A 20023-nucleotide genomic window follows, 5' to 3' on the forward strand; every position below is an offset into this window, starting at 1 on the left:
TTCTCTTAGCTACTGATGTGGGGAATGCAACAGTGCTTGTGCTTCTAGATCTTAGAGCTGCCTTTGACACGGTTGACCTCTCTGTTTTGTTACACAGGCTTGAGTTTGAGGTTGGCTTATCTGGAACCGTCCTTCAGTGGTTTACTTCACATTTTACTCATCGTTTTCATTATGTTCAAATATCTAATAATTGTACTGCTTCATCAACGTCACCAGTTCAATTTGGGGTACCAGACGGATCAGTGCCGGGGCCAATATTGCTCTCTCTCTCTACATGCTGCTGCTAGGTAGGATAATACGAAAAAATAATATGAACTTTCATTCATATGCTGATGACACTCAAATAAACATTTTGTTCACACCAAACGACAACTTTTCTATTATCACTTTAGTTAAATGCATTAATGAAGGAAAGACTTGGATGTGTGAAAACTTTTTGTTACTCAACTCTGAGAAAACTGAGGATCTGTTGATCGGAGGCAACAATACTGATAGGACTACTATAACTTCAGCACTTAACTCAGAGGATTTAAACATTTGCCTCAAAGAGACAGCACGTGGCATATTAGACACAAGGCTCTTAACAACTTGCATTGTTAAGTGCCTTGAGACAACCTTGTTGTGAAAGGTGCTATATAGAAATACATTGATTTGAACTGAATTGACAATGTAAAATGTTGTGTGTGTTGTTTGTTAAACAAGACTGTCTTTATTTATTATTATGCGTCAGATGAAGATCAGATCACATTTTAAGAGCCAATCATGTAGAAATCCAGATCATTCGCGTTTTAAAAGTTGCGGGAAAAGCAAAACAGGTGCTTTTCCTTTGTTGCGCAGACACACGACGACACCGTAGGCGGCAGGACTCGAAGCTTCGCAGGGAGACCCCGATGGCTTTCTAGTCCATCGCCCTAACCACTCGGCCACCACCGCCGCCACTGCCTTTTTGATGCAGTCTAACATAGAGTGCCGGGCAGCGGCGGAAACCTTTTTCAAAGTCGCTTTCCGTTTAACAACAACAAAAAAAACTTTCACAAAATGCATGCTAGCAGACAAATGCGCCTCAGAGGACTTAAGGCTGGCTTCAAGTTGGAATGATAAAGTCTCCCCGTCCGGTCAGGAAAAGGGAACTTTGTTAGACAGAAAGAAGGAAGTAACAATAACGGAGAATTGTGTGCAAGGATTTTAGAAGCTGCGCAGCCCTGCAGTTTCAATAGCCCTTTTATTCGTGTTAGATGCTGGAATTGCCTTTTTTTGACGCTCTTACGAATGCGATGTCAACGAAAACAGAACAAAGCACAAAAAACCCTCAAGTCCTGCAGTTGGATAGAATGCCGTTACGCGTCCAAGCCGTATTTGACTTCATCCTACCATTGCAACACGGGGCGTATATGGAAACGAACACACGCTACGAATTGTCTCTAATCAGTCCCTACAGTTGTAAGGCGCCTGGAAGCGTGCACCCCCATCATTAATCTTTGCGCATCTGTGCAAGGTAAACTCTGGAGCAGTCTTTGAAACGGCTCAAAGGAAACACGTGATTGATTCCATGTGCATCTGGGGTTCATTTATTTATTTACATTTAATTCAAGGGAAAGGCTTGGGTCAGTTTCAGACGGCCTCCAACAGCGAGATTCAAGCGCCCCACCTTCAGCCCAATCTGCGCCGCCAGAACGACAACGGCTCCTCTGCTCTCCGGGGTGCGGTTGTGACCCCGTAACCTAAAGTGTTGGTGGCAGACAAATGGAGACTAACAGGTGACATCCTAGGACATGACTACGTTGTGACACTCGGTGGGGATGGTGACCATTGCTTGGAAAAGAGTGCGAGGCCCCTTTAGAAAAACATTTTGTTAACAGGCATTCTGCCTCAGCCTAAACACCTATAGCTTGCAAAGCGCATGCTATTAGACAGGCACCTCTGCAAGACCTTAAGAGTCTCTTAAACTAGTGATAGTAAGGTGTTCCCAATGGGCGATGTTCGGCTTTCAAATCATCTCTCCGTGGAAGCGCCGAGATGCAACTGTTTAAGGTTTAGAAGCAGCTGACTGTTTCACTACCTAGCTGATTACTGTCAGTCAGGGAGCTCAGAGGTGAAAAGCCTGTCTGAGAGACAATTCGCCGTCGATCAGTTCAATATGTTCCGTACCAGCTCGGCGCACCTGAGATCATCTTGGTAGCCGTGTAGCTCAGATGAGTGAGAGCGTGTGTGTGTGTACCACCGTGATTGGATGCCGGTCCTTCTCAGGTCACAGTAAACCTTCTGCTGCCTAACTTTCCTAATTTTGGGGATCCCTTTGAAAAAGCAAAGGAAAAAAAAAACTGGCTCTTCATCAGCGTGATCGACCCAATCCAGTGTGCCCCAGTGGCCTAATGGATAAGGCACTGGCCTCCTAAGCCAGGGATTGTGGGTTCGAGTCCCATCTGGGGTGCTACTGTCCCTTTTTGAGCGTACAAATGTCCTTTTGATTTGCAAAGCTGCAACCCCACCTTACTCAGTGAGCGTCTCTGCTTTTCTCTCACATACAGTTGGGAGATGTCTTGCACTGAACGGCCTGCTTCAGATCACGCCACAGCACTTCAATGGGATTGGGGTCAGGACTCTTACTTGGCCATCCCAAAATACGGAATTTCTATTGTTTCAGCCACTCTGTTGTTGATGTACTCCTTTGTTTTTGTCATGCTGCATGACCCAGCGTCTTTCGAGTTTTAGATCACAGGCAGACACCCTGACATTCTGCTGTAGAATTTCCTGATACATCTTGGAATTCATCGGTCCCTCGATGATTGCAAGCCGTACAGCCTCCGCTATGCTTCCCAGGTGGGATGAGGTTTTGGAGTTGGTATGCAGTGTTTTGTTATCTCCAAACATAACGTTGTGCACATTTACCAACATGTTCAACTTTTGTCACTGTCCACAGAACATTGTTCCAGGAGTTGCTGTGGAACATCCATGTGGTCTTTAGCAAACTTGAGAGGGGCAGTGGTGTTTTTTTTGGGGGGGAGAGCAGTGGTTTCCTCCATGGTGACCTCGCATGATCACCACTCCTGTTCAGATTTCTTCTTATGGTGGACTCATAAACACAGACGTAAGACAAAGTCAACCACCTGTTCGCTAGATCCCATCCCCACTCAGCTAGTCAAAGATTCCCTCGAAGGACTGGCAGGACCTATAATTAGTATGATGAATGCATCGCTTGCGTCAGGCGTTGTACCTGATCAATTTAAGGTAGCGGTTGTTAGACCGCTCTTAAGAAGTCAAATTTGGATCAACAAGTTCTTAACAACTACAGGCCTGTCTCAAAGGTCCCATTTCAATCTAAAAGTCTTGGGAGAATAGTTGTTGCCCAACGTCAATCATATCTGGATTCAAATAATATACTTGAGAAATTTTAGTCTGGTTTCTGAAACTGCATTAACAAGAGTCGTAAATGATATTCTCTTAGCTACTGATGCAGGGAATGCAACAGTGCTTGTGCTTTGCTTCTAGATCTTAGAGCTGCCTTTGACACGGTTGACCTCTCTGTTTTGTTACACAGGCTTGAGTTTGAGGTTGGCTTATCTGGAACCGTCCTTCAGTGGTTTACTTCACATTTTACTCATCGTTTTCATTATGTTCAAATATCTAATAATTGTACTGCTTCATCAATGTCACCAGTTCAATTTGGGGTACCAGAAGATCAGTGCTGGGACCAATATTGCTCTCTCTCTCTACATGCTGCTGCTAGGTAGGATAATATGAAAAAATAATATGAACTTTCATTCATATGCTGATGACACTCAAATAAACATTTTGTTTACACCAAACGACAACTCTTCTATTATCAGTTTAGTTAAATGCATTAAGGAAGGAAATACTTGGATGTGTGAAAACTTTTTGTTACTCAACTCTGAGAAAAATGAGGATCTGTTGATCGGAGGCAACAATACTGATAGGACTACTATAACTTCAGCACTTAACTCAGAGGATTTAAACATCTGCCTCAAAGAGACAGCACGTAACCTTGTTGTGAAAGGCGCTATATAGAAATACATTGATTTGAATTGAATTGACAATGTAAAATGTTGTGTGTGTTGTTTGTTAAACAAGACTGTCTTTATTTATCAAAAAATAAAAGGAATTTGCTAGGAATGCAAACGTTAGGTTGCGATTCTTCATGCTGCATCGTCGAGTGGAGCTTTTTAAACGTCTGTACTTACTGTGCCCCATAAGAAATCGTTTGTCCCCATTCAAAAGAGATTGTGCGATGTCCTGCAGTGTTCGCAAAGCAAACCTTTGACAGTTTGAAAAGAGGAATTTATTCTGCTTCCTGTGCGTGCAGTAGTTACAAAGTTGAACGTCTTTACACGATCTGCTGCAGTTTTCAGTGGGCGGGCTTTGTCAGAGGGCTTGGAAAAACGCACTGTGTTTCGGCTCGGGAAACATCATGAGAAGTGTCCTGCATGTTTTCTGTGTATAGCTGTCTTTTAACGCATACAGAATTCATTCGAAATCATTGATTTCTCCAATTAACAAGGTTCCCTTAAAGGATGAGTCAAAGTAACATCTAATCGGATTAGTTTCCTTAGAGCTGGTTCAGAGTTTGCTCAAGAGTTTACCTTTCACAGATGCGCAAAGAAAAATGTTGGGGGTGCACGCTTCAAGGTGCCTTACAGCTGTAGGGAGTGATTCGAGACGATTTGTGGCGTGTGCTCGTTCCCATATACCGTACGCCCCGGGGTGCAGTGCTAAGATGAAGTACAATACCGCTTGGGCACGTAACGGCGTTACACGCAAGTGCGGGACGTGAGGCTTTTCGTTTGTTCATTTTGTTTTGCTCTGCTTTGCTTTGTTTCGTGGTCAAGAGGCGTAAGGTAAGTCGTAATCCAGGGAGAACACTGGTGGCAAACAGTCCGAGGTGAGAGGCGAGGTCCAAAGTCGAAAAGGCAGAAGGGGAGTCCAATATCCAGAATAAACGAGGTAATGGAAAAAACGCCAGGTAGAGCTCTCAAGGAGTAGACTCAATACCAGCGGGAAGCAAGTAAAGATGGTAAAAATAGCACTGCGTACCCCACGGTGGAGTGTGTGCAGGTGGGTTAACTCGTGCGGCGGCGTTTGTTAATAATCACCCTCTGCTGGTGCTGTTTAGATTGCTTAAGAGTTGGTCTTAACTGCCTGGCGGTCATGACAAGCTCCTCTTTAAGCTGTGGTTTAGTTTTGCATTCATGTGTTTCTAGAGCAGTTATTTATGGGGGTGGGTGGGTCCTTCACAGAGGCTCAGGACAAATCCCCTGCATGAAAGTCTACTGTGTGCGTTCAAACAGTCACAGGTCAAGAGCCAGGCAGGAGGACAATGGACAGATGAGCCAACGAACTAAAAATAAAAGAACAGATATGAAAAAGCCACCATCTTTTTCTTTTTGACATTTTCCGACTTTCATGCAAGCCAGGACAAAGTTGCTCGTAGCTACTTGTGGATTCAAATACTCTATCGAGTGCTTTGATGAGTTTTTGCAATTTGATTGTCGTCCTGTCAGCCTGTTTCTGTTTTTTTTTTTCAATCTAGGGATGGAAAGTATGAGGGAAATGATGGAGCAATCAATAACCGCTCCGGAAAAATGGCAGAAAGAAATGGTCCGTCACTAAGGACATTTGTGAAGCAGAGGAGTGACATCACCACAAAGGCGACTTATTCTGCTGATCGTTTTGGTGAATAATGATTGAGGCGTGTTAAGAGAAAGGTAGCTGCGTCAGCATGCTTAGGCTGCAAAGGATAAAGCAAAGGTTTACTCCATGCTGAAAAGAGAAGAAAAGAAGCACAACGTTTCGACTGTGGAGCCTTCTGCACCATCTTCTTTAGCGATGGTGATGATGTTTACATTGGAAAAACTGAGACACGCATACTGGAGGGGCTTGAACCACCAACTTTTCAGCACCACAGAGTCTGACAGTCTTTTGTGCACCCTACATTTGCAGGTTTATGGTCAAAGAAAACAATCACTTGCGCTTCTTGCAGCCGGCAATCTTTTTCCACTGACAACCAAGAAATGGATTTCATCTTTCACAAGCTGTATGGATTTCTTCAAAAACAAGTTATTCCAGAAAGGAAATGAATTCTTGCATTAAACTGAACCAAGCTGTACATGTTTGTCTGAAATGATACATTCGGCACAACAAGACACGGAGAGAGGCACCGCTGGTATTCAGACCCAGGATCGCCTGCTTACTAGGCGGGCACTTTAAGCCACTAGGGAACAGCGCCAGCGGAGCACCGCGCTTTTACAGACACTTGGACACATCTGCGTTCGGTGTGCACTTAACCTGCTCTCTGAGCCCGTTGCCTCCGTCCCATTTAATAGCAGAACTGACGCCAAGAGAAATGATGAGAAATGGCATTTATCGGGCACTTTTCATGTCCAAGGAGCTCAATGCCCTTGACACCTCCCATTCTTTGGCGACACCATTTTTTCTTTTGTTTAATTTCTATACTTATTGATAGAATAAAAACGATATGTCATGTACTGTAAGGGAAATGTCTCTTTTCATGGGGAAAGCTAGCACCAGCAAATGTTGTGTTTAGAAGAAGTGATTTAACATGACACGTGACCTAATTTACCGGAGCAAAAGCTCACCCAGCAAGCCCTGCTTTACTTCTACAGGAGAGAAGTACTGTAGAGTCTGCAAGATGTTCAGCTGGGTAGCTACGTCAGCATGCCTCGGCTGCAAAGGAACAAGTAATAGGTTTATTGCATGCTGAAAAGAGAAGAACGGAAACACAGCGTTTCGACTGTGAGGTCTTCTCACACCTGAAGAAGCCTCACACCTGTAAAAGGCTCCATGGTTTTCTTTCTTCTCTTTTCAACATGGAATACACCTATTGTCTGCAAGATGTGACAATTTCATGGTGTTTTGGAAGAAAACCTTTTTTCTTTGAATTCAAAATCAATCGGAATTTCAGCACGACACATCAACACTTTTTCTGTTTTAAGGAGATGATATTTTAAACCTGATAAAAATAGTAGGAAACACAAGTTTCTTGCTGTGAAAATTTAGATGGGGAAGTGTACTACTAGTAGCAGTGTAGAGCTCTCTGTGGTGGAGTGCAAGCGCATGTTCTATGGGCCAGTGGCGTAATGGATAACGCGTCTGACTTCGGATCAGAAGATTGTAGGTTCGAGTCCTGCCTGGCTCGTGAGGCTTTTAAACCTCTCAGGTTCCTCGGTAACAGGTTGCCGTCATGTATATGAACTATAGAAAAGCATTTGCCACAACCCGTAAATTAGCACGCAAGTGCGGGCTAGTGAACACAGAACTGTATGGAGATCATCTCCAGCTCCGAGCTCAATTGCAATGAAAAAACATGCAGAACAGAACTGGAGAGCAGCTGAATTTGTGCTCGGTAGGGTGGGGAGGACTCAGCATTGCTATTGTTCTAATTGGCATGAACTGCAGGGGATCTGAATCAGAACATGTCAGTTAGTTCGATCATTGCGTCAATATGTAGGCCACGTTAATACAGAATTATTACTTTGTCTGTCTCGTCTTTGTATATAGCTGAATGTCCCTGACAATTTCATGTTAGTTTTTAAGAACGACATTGGTGCTAATATATACATATATAGCATATAAGGAACACGTAAAAGTTTAGTCCATGCTAAAAAGATAAGAAAACCGCCACAACGTTTCATCTTGGAATAAATCTTTACTTGTTGTTTTGCAGCCTACCCATTCTGACCTAACTCCTCCCTTGAAATTCCCTAACAGATATGGGTACGTAACGGCTCATGCGATGCTCAGTTGCAATTTGTCCCAAAACAAACAAGAACAGCAGCTGAGGGTTTGAGTTTGAACATGCACTGTATTAAAGCAGCTTTTATTTCCATTGATAAATGCTAGATATTCCTACAGAGATTCTCCAGGTGAGTAAGCGATTCCTGTTTCTGTTTCTATTTCTGTTTCATATATAAATATATACAGTATATATATATATGTTACATGTGTCTCTGCAATAGTACAAATGTGTTATACACTATCAGGGGCTGCTTTTTTGTGCACCTCATCTACAACAAGGGTTTTTTTTTTCATTTATGTTTGTGGACCTTCACCATTTGAGGAAGTGAGTTAGATAAGAAAGTTACAGGTATGGTGAGCAATGACTGACAAAGGCACGTACTGCGTATTCCTTACAGAAGTGTAAGCAATTTGTTCTAAAAAACACCGGCTAAAGTCCAACATCGTTAGCAATCTTATTACTTAAACAGAATTAACATCAATAAACTGTAAGGTGCTGGTACATGCGAGTAGATTTGATCTTCTATTAAACAAAAATGCAATTACAGCTCTAAAACGGTCAACCTAGACTTCTGTAACAGATCTGTTCAGGTCATCGCTGTTCCTCTGACCTTGTGAGTCTTTGGAATTTTAAAAGTGTATTTTGCTTGCCTTTCATGTGGTCTGTGTACAAGTCACTGTGGCGTATGCGGTCCTACACAGCCTTGCTATAGACGTGACGAGCCTCCGCTATGTTGCAATGGAGAACAGGTTCAGTACGGAGCTGCCGAGAAAATTCAGCTGGAAAGCTCGTTGCAGAAAAGCATCGTTATCTGTGTCCAGCGGCAAAGCGTCCTTCGTGGGTGCTGAAGAATCGATTTCACAGGCTGCGGGTCCAGGCGATTTAGAGTGTTAAAGGTCCCAGCGAAAACGAAACGGCGCTGGTCCTTTTACACGCACGCACGCAACCAAATGCAAAGGACGCCGTAGTCGGCAGGATTTGAACCTGCGCGGGGAGACCCCAACGGATTTCAAGTCCGTCACCTTAACCACTCGGCCACGACTACAGCGAGCGCCGCGGCCGCTGCCTTCTTGCTACAATCGAACAGGGAGTGCGAGGCGGCGGCGGCAGCGGAGGCAACTTTTTTCAAGTTCGCTCTCCGTTTAAGAAACCTTTTACGCCATACGTGCAAGCACACACACACACACCTCAGAGGACTTAAGGGTGGCTTCAAGTTGGAATGATAAAGTCTCCCCGTTCGGACATGAAAACAGAACGTTCTTAGACAGAAAGCAATCAACAACGGAGACATGTGGACGACGATTTTAGTCACTGCACTTTGAATAGCATTTTTGCTCCAGTTACAGGAGATGCACCAATGGCCCTTGACCTACGCTCTTACCAATGCCTTGAACATTCAAACAAAACAGCCCTCAAGTCCTGCGGTTTAATATAACGCTGTTACGTGTCGAGGCAGTATTTGACTCTGTCCTACCGTTGAGACACGGGGCGTATATGGAAACGAACACATGCTACGGATCGTCTCTAATCGATCCCTACAGTTGGAAGGCTCCTTGAAGCGTGCACCCCCATCATTCATCTTTGCGCATCTGTGAAAGGTAGACTCTTGAGCAATGTTTGAGCCAGCTCTAAGGCAACTAGTGCTATTGGACAGAGACCTCTGGAAGATCCTAAGAGTCTCTTAACACCACTTCCAGCAGCAAGCTTAATTGTTCGCTGGAGGTCTCCCACCCAGGTACTGACCAGGCAAAGAATCACCAGTACATTGAATGAGGAAGTTAATCCTGAAATCCAATTACATATCTCAAGGTAAGACAAATCCATAAGAACATGTCTTAGTATTACTTCGTTTACATTAGTATGGCACTGAGTTGGAGCTCCTCTTTAAGCTGTGGTTTAGTTTTGCATTCATGTGTTTCTAGACCAGTTATTTATGGGGGTGGGTGGGTCTTTCACAGAGGCTCAGGACAAATCCCCCGCCTGAAAGTCTAATGTGTGCGTTCAGACAGTCACAGGTCAAGAGCCAGGCAGGAGGACAATGGACAGAAGAGCCAACGAACTAAAAATGAAAGAACAAATATGAAAAAGCCACCATCTTTTTCTTTTTGACATTTTCCGACTTTCATGCAAGCCAGGACAAAGTTGCTCGTAGCTACTTGTGGATTCAAATACTCTATTGAGTGCTTTGATGAGTTTTTGCAATTTGATTGTCGTCCTGTCAGCCTGTTTCTGTTTTTTTTTTCAATCTAGGGATGGAAAGTATGAGGGAAATGATGGAGCAATCAATAACCGCTCCGGAAAAATGGCAGAAAGAAATGGTCCGTCTCTAAGGACATTTGTGAAGCAGAGGAGTGACATCACCACAAAGGCGACACATTCTGCTGATGGTTTTGGTGAATAATGATTGAGGCACGTTAAGAGAAAGGTAGCTGTGTCAGCATGCGTAGGCTGCAAAGGATCAAGCAAAGGTTTACTCCATGCTGAAAAGAGAAGAAAAGAAGCACAACGTTTCGACTGTGGAGCCTTCTGCGCCATCATCTTTAGCGGTGATGATGTTTACATTGGAAAAACTGAGACATGCGTCCCTGGGTGGGCTTGAACCACCAACCTTTCGGTTAACAGCTGAACGCGCTAACCGATTGCGCCACAGAGACTGACGGCCACTTGTGCACCCTACATTTGCAGGTTTATGGTCAAAGAAATCACTTGCGCTTCTTGCAGCCAGCAATCTTTTTCCACTGACAACCAAGAAATGGATTTCATCTTTCACAAGCTGTATGGATTTCTTCAAAAACAAGTTATTCCAGAAAGGAAATGAATTCTTGCATTAAACTGAACCAAGCTGTACATGTTTGTCTGAAATGAGACATTCGGCACAACAAGACACGGAGAGAGGCACCGCTGGTATTCAGACCCAGGATCGCTTGCTTACTAGGCAGGCACTTTAAGCCACTAGGGAACAGCGCCAGCAGAGCACCGCGCTTTTACAGACACTTGGACACATCTGCGTTCGGTGTGCACTTAACCTGCTCTCTGAGCCCGTTGCCTCCGTCCCATTTAATAGCAGAACTGACGCCAAGAGAAATGATGAGAAATGGCATTTATCTGGCATTTCTCATGTCCAAGGAGCTCAATGCCCTTGACACCTCCCCAAGGCGACAGAGCATTCTTTGGCGACACCATTTTTTCTTTTGTTTTATTTCTATACTTATTGATAGAAAAAAAACGATATGTCATGTACTGTAAGAGAAATGTCTCTTTTCATGGGGAAAGCTAGCACCAGCAAATGTTGTGTTTAGAAGAATTGATTTAACATGACACGTGACCTAACATACCGGAGCAAAAGCTCACCCAGCAAGCCCTGCTTTACTTCTACAGGAGAGAAGTAGAGTCTGCAAGATGTTCAGCTGGGTAGCTATGTCAGCATTCCTCGGCTGCAAAGGAACAAGTAATAGGTTTATTGCATGCTGAAAAGAGAAGAAAGGAAACACAACGTTTCGGCCGTGAGGTCTTCTCACACCTGAAGAAGCCTCACACCTGTAAAAGGCTCCATTGTTTTCTTTTTTCTCTTTTCAACATGGAATACACCTATTGTCTGCAAGATGTGACAATTTCACGGTGTTTTGGAAGAAAACGTTTTTTCTTTGAATTCAAAATCAATCGGAATTTCAGCACGACACATCAACACTTTTTCTGTTTTAAGGAGATGATATTTTAAACCTGATAAAAATAGTAGGAAACACAAGTTTCTTGCTGTGAAAATTTAGATGGGGAGGTGTACTACTAGTAGCAGTGTAGAGCTCTCTGTGGTGGAGTGCAAGCATATGTTCTATGGGCCAGTGGCGTAATGGATAACGCGTCTGACTTCGGATCAGAAGATTGTAGGTTCGAGTCCTGCCTGGCTCGTGAGGCTTTTAAACCTCTCAGGTTCCTCGGTAACAGGTTGCCGTCATGTATATGAACTATAGAAAACCATCTGCCACAACCCGTAAATTAGCACGCAAGTGCGGGCTAGTTAACACAGAACTGTATGGAGATCATCTCCAGCTCCGAGCTCAATTGCAATGAAAAAACATGCAGAACAGAACTGGAGAGCAGCTGAATTTGTGCTCAGTAGGGTGGGGAGGACTCAGCATTGCTATTGTTCTAATTGGCATGAACTGCAGGGGATCTGAATCAGAACATGTCAGTTAGTTCGATCATTGCGTCAATATGTAGGCCACGTTAATACAGAATTATTACTTTGTCTGTCTCGTCTTTGTATATAGCTGAATGTCCCTGACAATTTCATGTTAGTTTTTAAGAACGACATTGGTGCTAATATATACATATATAGCATATAAGGAACACGTAAAAGTTTAGTCCATGCTGAAAAGATAAGAAAACCGCCACAACGTTTCATCTTGGAATAAATCTTTACTTGTTGTTTTGCAGCCTACCCATTCTGACCTAACTCCTCCCTTGAAATTGCCAAACAGATAAGGGTACGTAACGGCTCATGCGATGCTCAGTTGCAATTTGTCCCAAAACAAACAAGAACAGCAGCTGAGGGTTTGAGTTTGAACATGCACTGTATTAAAGCAGCTTTTATTTCCATTGATAAATGCTATATATTCCTACAGAGATTCTCCAGGTGAGTAAGCGATTCCTGTTTCTGTTTCTATTTCTGTTTCATATATATATATACAGTATATATACAGTATTGTACTATTATTATATAATTCGTTACACTGTGGCTGTGTTGTGTGTGTTAAGCTGCTGTTGCACTGCAATTTCCCTCACGGGATCAATGAAGTATCTATCTATAAGAAGACATTACCAACAACGACCACAAGTTGGAGATATTGTCTAGACATTACCAACAACGACCACAAGATGGAGATATTGTCCAAAGAGGCAAGAAGGGCAAAGCCGCGATAAGGTAAAATCATTTTTTGTAAGAGATTGCTGTCAGAATGCACATCCGTATCCCAAACAGAATCTCTAGTAAAATATGATCATTTGTGAAACAGGCAAATGAGTGTCTGCTACAATATGATTGCTACAGATGCAGCCATTCAAAATGCGCGGGCGATACTGCATTATTTTCCGGTACGCTGTACCGCGAGTTACCGGTAAATACCGCGAGTTACCGGTAAATACTGCTAGCAAAATAATAGTATCCGGAATTTCCGCAAGGTGGAGCTAATAAAGCTCAACTTCTCATGTTTGAGCTGTAGCCATCAAAGTCTTTAATGAAGATATTACTAATAGTATTAATAATAAATGACCTTGGACAAGCTGTAAACTCAAAGTATTGCCCTGGTCCACATTATTTTTTTCACTGACCTTCTTTGTAAAAGTAACACCACAGCATTTCGCAATCACGCATTTTTTTCCAATCATGCAAAGTACAGTAATTTTTGAGAATCGATTCACCATGCCTTTCACATGCTCATAAAAGAGATTGATTTAGGAACATAAACATATTACCGTATGCAAACTGTACTGTATACAGTTTGTATATGTATATGTATATGTATATTTAATGTCTTAACTGTGCCCGTTTAAGTATTGAATATTTATATGGAATTTTACCACTGAAGGGAAATCTTAGTGCCTGAGCATAAAAAGAATAGGAGCATACTGCAACGCGTGTGAAGGCCATAAACGATATTAATTTTGGAACATAAACATACAGTATATGGCTGGTCTCGGTACTTTAAAGAAAACATACACGAAACATGGTTTCATTATGACCAGAATCGGTCTTGAGATATTTTTAACTTGATTTACAGTATTTGAGAGGTATGTCTTGACACCGATACTACGTAAATACTCCTCACGTATATGTTTCTAGGTTTATATTATGCATATCATACGGTCAAATTGCTTTTGAGCAACTGATAAGAAGCGCGAAACGGTATGCCCAGGGCGTTTTAGTTTTCGTTTTGTTTTAATGCAGTGCAGTGGATTGATTAGAGATATCAAGTACATACAAGTCATTTTTTAAATGTTGTAGTTCGTCTTGTAAAAATGTTACGAGTACATCATCTGTCAACAATTACACAGGTTCTGTTTCCATATTGCGGTTTTTGGTTACGTAATACTATTTTCTAATTTCACGTTGTGAATATATGATTTGGGCAAACAGAGCCGCAAAGAAGTACATTATGGGTTGTTGTTGTTTTTTTGCAGTTTTATCTAAAATAAGCGATGCTTAAACCTTTGTCTGATTCTTGTGAAACTATCCACACGACAGTTACCTAGGAGTTGACTTCAGTGATGTCACTGATGGGATGTTTCTAAAAATCCATCCTCTGTAAAACATCTTCTCTAGTTGTTCTGCATATGTATTCGCTAATGAAGCTGTGTGTTCTGAGCCTGGTTCTCTACATTTCTGTATGAACCAGCTTAGAGGGCTAAAGACAGCTTGTGTTTAAATTGAGTGTAAGGTAATTTATGCTTCTAAAGTCATGGTCAGCATTTATTATTGTACTGTGCTGTAAACTTCTTCTGTGCCTAATTACATTATTTTATAGTCGATAATGTTTCTGTAGTGCTTTTTCAGCCCTCAGCATGTGACTGCGCTGGTGGTGCTGTGGGTTAGGTTCCTGACTCCTATGTCACATGGTCTGTGGTTGAATCTCATGGAACTATGACTTTAATTTTTAACAAACATTTCTTTGAAAAAATGAAACATTTCCCTTGGTCAGAGATTAAATAAAACCTCACTCGCATCAAAACAAATTTATATTTCTAAATATCACAACATGATCGAATTTACGTCTTTTTAATAACAATGAATAGTCACCTATGCGTTACAAAATAAACATTCATATTGATTTGAATCGAGTTTTGATTTAAATCGTAAACGCGTGTTTAAAGGCGATATACTGTATAAAAGCGCTGATTCTTATGGAATGTGTTTGGCCGGGGATTCAAAAAAATTATTTTTTTTAATCGCGTATCTAAGGAAAATTGCAGTATAACTTTGTTCATGCACAAACAGTGGCATGTTACATTATAATTTGGGTGTCTCCTCTTGCCAGAAAGCTCTAAATTGGATTTTGAGTGCGGTTTTTGACTTTTTCTAAATTGCAACCCATAAATAAAGCTGATACAGTTTAGACTTACTGTATTCTAAACTGTATTACAACATCACATTGGACAATGCAACGTAAATTGCAAAAATGCACTTGGAATCTGTCCAAGCCCTACTATGAAAATTATTAAAACTGCGACACTTATCATTCATCTTTAAATAAACTTTATTTTATATCGCGTTTTAAGCGAATAGGTAATTAGATTGCTCATAAACCTAATCGCTTTTTCTACATAAACACAGCGTGATTGCTCTCTGAAAATGGTTTTTTCTTTATATTTAGGCTCAGATTTCAACTATAGATTGTATTATTATAAACTTTCTTGGAAAAATGTATTTTATGTAAACCATGTTTGCTATTAATTCATTTAGGGCTAAAATACGTTCATTGTCTTCCAATCGAGTCGAGTTGACATTGGAAGCTTGCCACGCCCGGACTGTTACACCAATGCATTAGCATGTTGAAGCGATTTCATTGAGGAGGCCATCTACTAGTTAACACTGTACTTCCTACTTTGAAAACACCTGTGAAATTGGTTTAATTCGTCACAGCCAGCACTCCGGCAGAGAGGGGGGTTGTACTCATTAATGTCTGATGACATACAAGTGGAAAGATTACAGATTTTAATCGTCTTTTTTCTGAACCAGGGAAAATCTGATCATGTTTCTCTATAACAATAATAAAAAACTTTATTTTAAATTATTTTACATATCCCGCTTGCACATCGCACGACTTTAATAAATCTATTCTTTATTAATACTAAATAAATAATACTAAAAATACTACAGCAAAGAGGTCACTTGATTTTTGGAATAATTCCAAATAGCACAATGATCCACTGGCATTCCTGAAGTCTGTTTAGTGCATAATCTTCCAAATACAATCACTAAGCAATTATAAGAATTATACCATCCTATTTCTTTGTGATGTCCTGTAAAAACTAAACCTATTTTTATAAGGCTTTTACTCAAAAGATTTCCAAACACACAAAGCATTTGTGAAGTACTATAGTATTTCTAAAGGTTACTGGTACAACATCAATCATTAAAGCTTAACAATAAAGTTTAGATTGCTGACTATGGACTAACTACATTAACTAACTGCAATGCAACATTATACATTTTACAAGAATATCTGGTTGAATTCTTGCATTTGTAGCCAATTTAATGCGAGAGAAATAAGCCAATTTAATTATTTCACAAAAAATAATGTAATATAAAATGGATGTTTTTAACTTTATTGTAGTGTTTTAGAAACTAATATGTCTTCAAAAATGGTTGTTTTTCACTCCTAGGAATGAAAGCTGTTGTTATATGATGTTTATTTTCAAATTTGGAAAAATCAAAGGATTCTAGCTTTCTCCCCTTGCAGGCATCGGACACAGAGAACCTCATGGTTTTCCTAAAAATCATTTTTTATGTTCCCTGGTGTTCCAAACTTAGTTTTAATTTGTTATTATGTTAAAAACAGGGTAATAAATTTCTAATTGGACTATAAATAATGTCATATTGTCTGCTATAAAACTGATGTTTTCAACTCTATTGTAGAGATTCTAGAATCATCTAATAGAGAATTGAAATAAAAAAAGGGCATAAGAAAACATTACCAACAACGACCACAAGATGGAGATATTGTCTAGACATTACCAACAACGACCACAAGATGGAGATATTGTCCAAAAAGGCAAGAAGGGCAAAGCCGCGATAAGGTAAAATCATTTTTTGAAAGAGATTGCTGTCAGAATGCACAACTGAATCCCAAACAGAATCTCTAGTCAAATATGATCATTTGTGAAACAGGCAAATGAGTCTCTCAGGTGCCCATTGCTCATTTTCAGACACATTTATGCAATACTTTCACCATGCGTTGAGCAATAGGGATTAAAGATACCAGAGGTAAGGTTTAAAAGTGATTCTGAGGTGCAACACATCAGCAATACAGCTAGGCATCTGAAATGCGGGGTTTGAGAGCCCTTCAGGGAACACCGTACCCTAAAGGTACCAGAAGTCCAGTAGTATAAGCATTAAGTCACTGTCACCCCTGTTACAATGTGATTGCTACATATCTTCATTTCTTTGGTTTTTAAGGAGTAAGAGTGCAGGGGGTCTAAATCTGCGATCCAGTGTGTTGAAGTATTTCACAACATTACCTGTAGCCCGTATGGAAATAAATACTAATTCTGATTATTGCCCTGGGCATGTACCAATAAATCACTGAGCATATATATATATATCACTGTGTTGAAGCTAGAGACCTGTATGTAATATTATGGTGCTAAAATGTCATTTTCACATATATTAATGTAATAAATGATTGCTTATGCTTTATAAACAAATCTAATTAAAATAAATGATTAAGTTTTGTATTTATCTTGTACCATAGAACATGATTTTCTTTGTATTTCAAGCCCACAAAGTGTCCAAATGACGCACTACATGATATAAGGAAGATTATCACATGCATATCGGTATTATCTTTCTTATGAAAATGCATTCCTTTCATTACCTTTTACTTTTTAAAATGAACTCAAATTGTGTATAATGTAATAATTTAAGTAGAAGTGCTTCACTGCTCTATGCCGTCTGGAAATAAATCCTCAGACTACTTACTGCCCTGGGCATGTACCAATAAATTACAGGAGCACATCTATATATCACTGCGTTGAAGCAGGAGACACACAATCACTGCAAACACATCCTAAATACAGTGTTCTAGCACCTTTGACCTCATCCAGAACATATCATTTCTTGAAAGGGATTGCTGTCCGAATGCACATCTGAATCCCAAACAGAATCTCTAGTAAAATACGATCATTTGTGAAACAGGCAAATGACTGTCTCAGGGGCCCATTCCTCATTCTCAAGACACATGTATGCAGTACGTACACCATGCATTGAGCAATAGGGATTAAAGACACCACAGCTAAGGTTAGAAGTCATTCTGACTATATTCTAAAATATTGGACTCATATTCTTATGATGGCAGACATGATGCTGCGTTTAAAACCGGGGTTAATGGACATTATATGACTGTCAATTCTGTTTTGTTTTGGAGACTCTTGGCTGCCTATATGGTACACTGCAGCGTGAAGGAATTATTTTCCAAAACTGTGTCAGCTCAAAAGTTGTAAGAGAACCTCTCCAGCTGCTTTAACTCTCTTCATTTTTGTCATTTAATTGTCTGTCGGCACTATGTGGCAGCGTTGCATGACAACCCCTCTCACCACGGAAAGGAACCTAACAGCTTTGGTAAGAGAGGAGAAAAGGACCTGGCCAGTAAGGGGCACGAACCCGTGACCTTGGCGTTATTAGCACCATGCTCTAACCAACTGAGCTAACCAGCCTCACGACAGTGGTTCTCTCTGTGCTGCAAAAAATCGAACTCAGGGAATTTCTTTTGCCCTCCTTTGAATAGAAAGCCGTGTAATTCAGTGTACGGGCTTTCTCATGCAGTTTCATGGTTCTTGTAACCGAAATCCTACACTGGCCTGAAGTGCCCCCCATTTCACAGAATTTTTCAGCTGATTTAAAATGTACCTAAAGGAGAAGCATTATTGAAGACGATCAATTACCAAGAGCTTTTGTCAAAGGTTTTGGTGGTCATTTTTAATGACCACAGAGCGATGTGACCTCGGTTTTACATCTCATCCAAAAGACAGCGCCCTTTTACAACACAGTGTCTCCGTCACTATGCTGGGGCATTGGGACCCGCACAGACCTCAGGGTGAGCGCCCCACCGCCGGCACCATTAACACCGCTTCCAGCTGGAAGCTTTGTTTTTCCCTGTAGCTCACCCTCATCCGGGTACTGACCTGGCTCACACCTGCTTAGCTTCAGTGGGTTTTCAGTTGCGAGTTGCAAGGGGATGCAAGTGATGGAGCAGCTAGCTGCAAAAGCCACTGCATTGGCGGGGAATCAAAGCCGAGCCTCCCGCGTGGCAGGCGAGAATTCTACCACTGAACCACCAATGCTCAGAACCCGGGCCTTCAAAAAAGACGCTTTTTTGGTGCTCTGTGCAAAAAGCGTCGACATCTGCTTCCAGCTGTAAAATGCCATTCGCGGACGCTGAAGAACTTATTTGCAAGGGAGCGGGTACAAGCAATTTGGCATTTTAAAACCACCAGGAACACCGAACAGGCGCGCTTCTTTGCTTGCGCCGAAACACAACGACAGGAGGTGGACAACGTAGTCGGCAGGATTCGAACCTCTTTCTGTCTATTATATACTAAATGTTCTCTTGTCTGTCTCTTGTTTGTATAGAACTGAATGTCCCTGACAATGTACTGTTAGTTTTAATTGAAGAACGGCATTTGTGTTCAAATATATCAGACAAGTTTACGTAACTGCTCATGCGACACTCAGTTGTAATTAGTCAAGAAATAAAGTCGAACAACAGCTGCGGGTTTGATTCTGAACGTATCAGATTGCAGCACCTTTTACTTCCATTGACAAATGATAGAGATTCGAAGAGAGATCCTTCAGACCAGCAAGCAAACCCACGGCTATTTCGGTTTTCTATCTAGGCAACGTTGGTGTCTGCAATAGCATACATGAAAGCGTGATGCAATTTCTGTGGCTAAATTTGTTGCACGTCATGCACAGTAAGAGTGTTTCTAACACCAAATAAAAAGTCAACAATTAGCGATCACGCCTTCTCCTCAGTTAACCCACTGAAACCCTTGCTGTTAACAGTTCTTTAATGCATGCTTTACGAGCACCTACATATTGTGTCGGTTCTTTCAGTTTTATTCATTAGGTTTTCAAAGGCATAAGTAGAACACCAGAGGTGCGAACGCAAGATGTGTGGTTATCTGAAGAACTCATTTCCATGGCAGCGGGGCCAAGCTATTTAGTGTTTTTATAGTACCAGGGAAGGAGAAGCGGCACTTCACCTTTGCCGCGCAGGCACAAGGAGACGTGCGGCAGACGCCGTAGTCGGCAAGATTTGAACCTGCATGGGGAGTCCCCAACGGATTTCGAGTCCATCGCCTTAACCACTCGGCCACGACTACAGCGAGTTCACCATCGCCGCATTCCTCCTTTAATCTAACACGGAGTGCGACGTGGCTGCGGAAACCTTTTCAAAGTCGCTCTCCGTTAAAAAAAAATAATACCTTTGACAAAATACGTGCCGGCAGACAGACACGCCTCAGAGGGTTTAAGGCTGG

The 20023-nt window shown here is 41.5% G+C and overlaps 6 non-coding genes across 6 annotated transcripts; 3 read left to right on the plus strand and 3 right to left on the minus strand.

Annotated features, from left to right (window-relative positions):
• Positions 1-2358: 2358 nt before the first annotated feature.
• Positions 2359-2431, plus strand: trnar-ccu (transfer RNA arginine (anticodon CCU)). Its single transcript has one exon. It is a non-coding gene; the product is annotated as a tRNA-Arg (tRNA).
• Positions 2432-7098: 4667 nt separating this feature from the next.
• trnar-ucg (transfer RNA arginine (anticodon UCG)) lies at positions 7099-7171 on the plus strand. The gene has a single exon. It is a non-coding gene; the product is annotated as a tRNA-Arg (tRNA).
• Positions 7172-8734: 1563 nt separating this feature from the next.
• Positions 8735-8816, minus strand: trnas-uga (transfer RNA serine (anticodon UGA)). Its single transcript has one exon. It is a non-coding gene; the product is annotated as a tRNA-Ser (tRNA).
• Positions 8817-10351: 1535 nt separating this feature from the next.
• trnan-guu (transfer RNA asparagine (anticodon GUU)) lies at positions 10352-10425 on the minus strand. Its single transcript has one exon. It is a non-coding gene; the product is annotated as a tRNA-Asn (tRNA).
• A 1179-nt stretch (positions 10426-11604) lies between these two features.
• On the plus strand, positions 11605-11677 carry trnar-ucg (transfer RNA arginine (anticodon UCG)). Its single transcript has one exon. It is a non-coding gene; the product is annotated as a tRNA-Arg (tRNA).
• An 8108-nt stretch (positions 11678-19785) lies between these two features.
• Positions 19786-19867, minus strand: trnas-cga (transfer RNA serine (anticodon CGA)). Its single transcript has one exon. It is a non-coding gene; the product is annotated as a tRNA-Ser (tRNA).
• Between the last annotated feature and the right edge of the window lie 156 nt (positions 19868-20023).

The sequence above is a fragment of the Lepisosteus platostomus genome, unplaced genomic scaffold (genome assembly GCF_059453375.1).
Source record: "Lepisosteus platostomus isolate fLepPlt1 unplaced genomic scaffold, fLepPlt1.hap1 Scaffold_30_H1, whole genome shotgun sequence".
Taxonomy (NCBI): domain Eukaryota; kingdom Metazoa; phylum Chordata; class Actinopteri; order Semionotiformes; family Lepisosteidae; genus Lepisosteus; species Lepisosteus platostomus.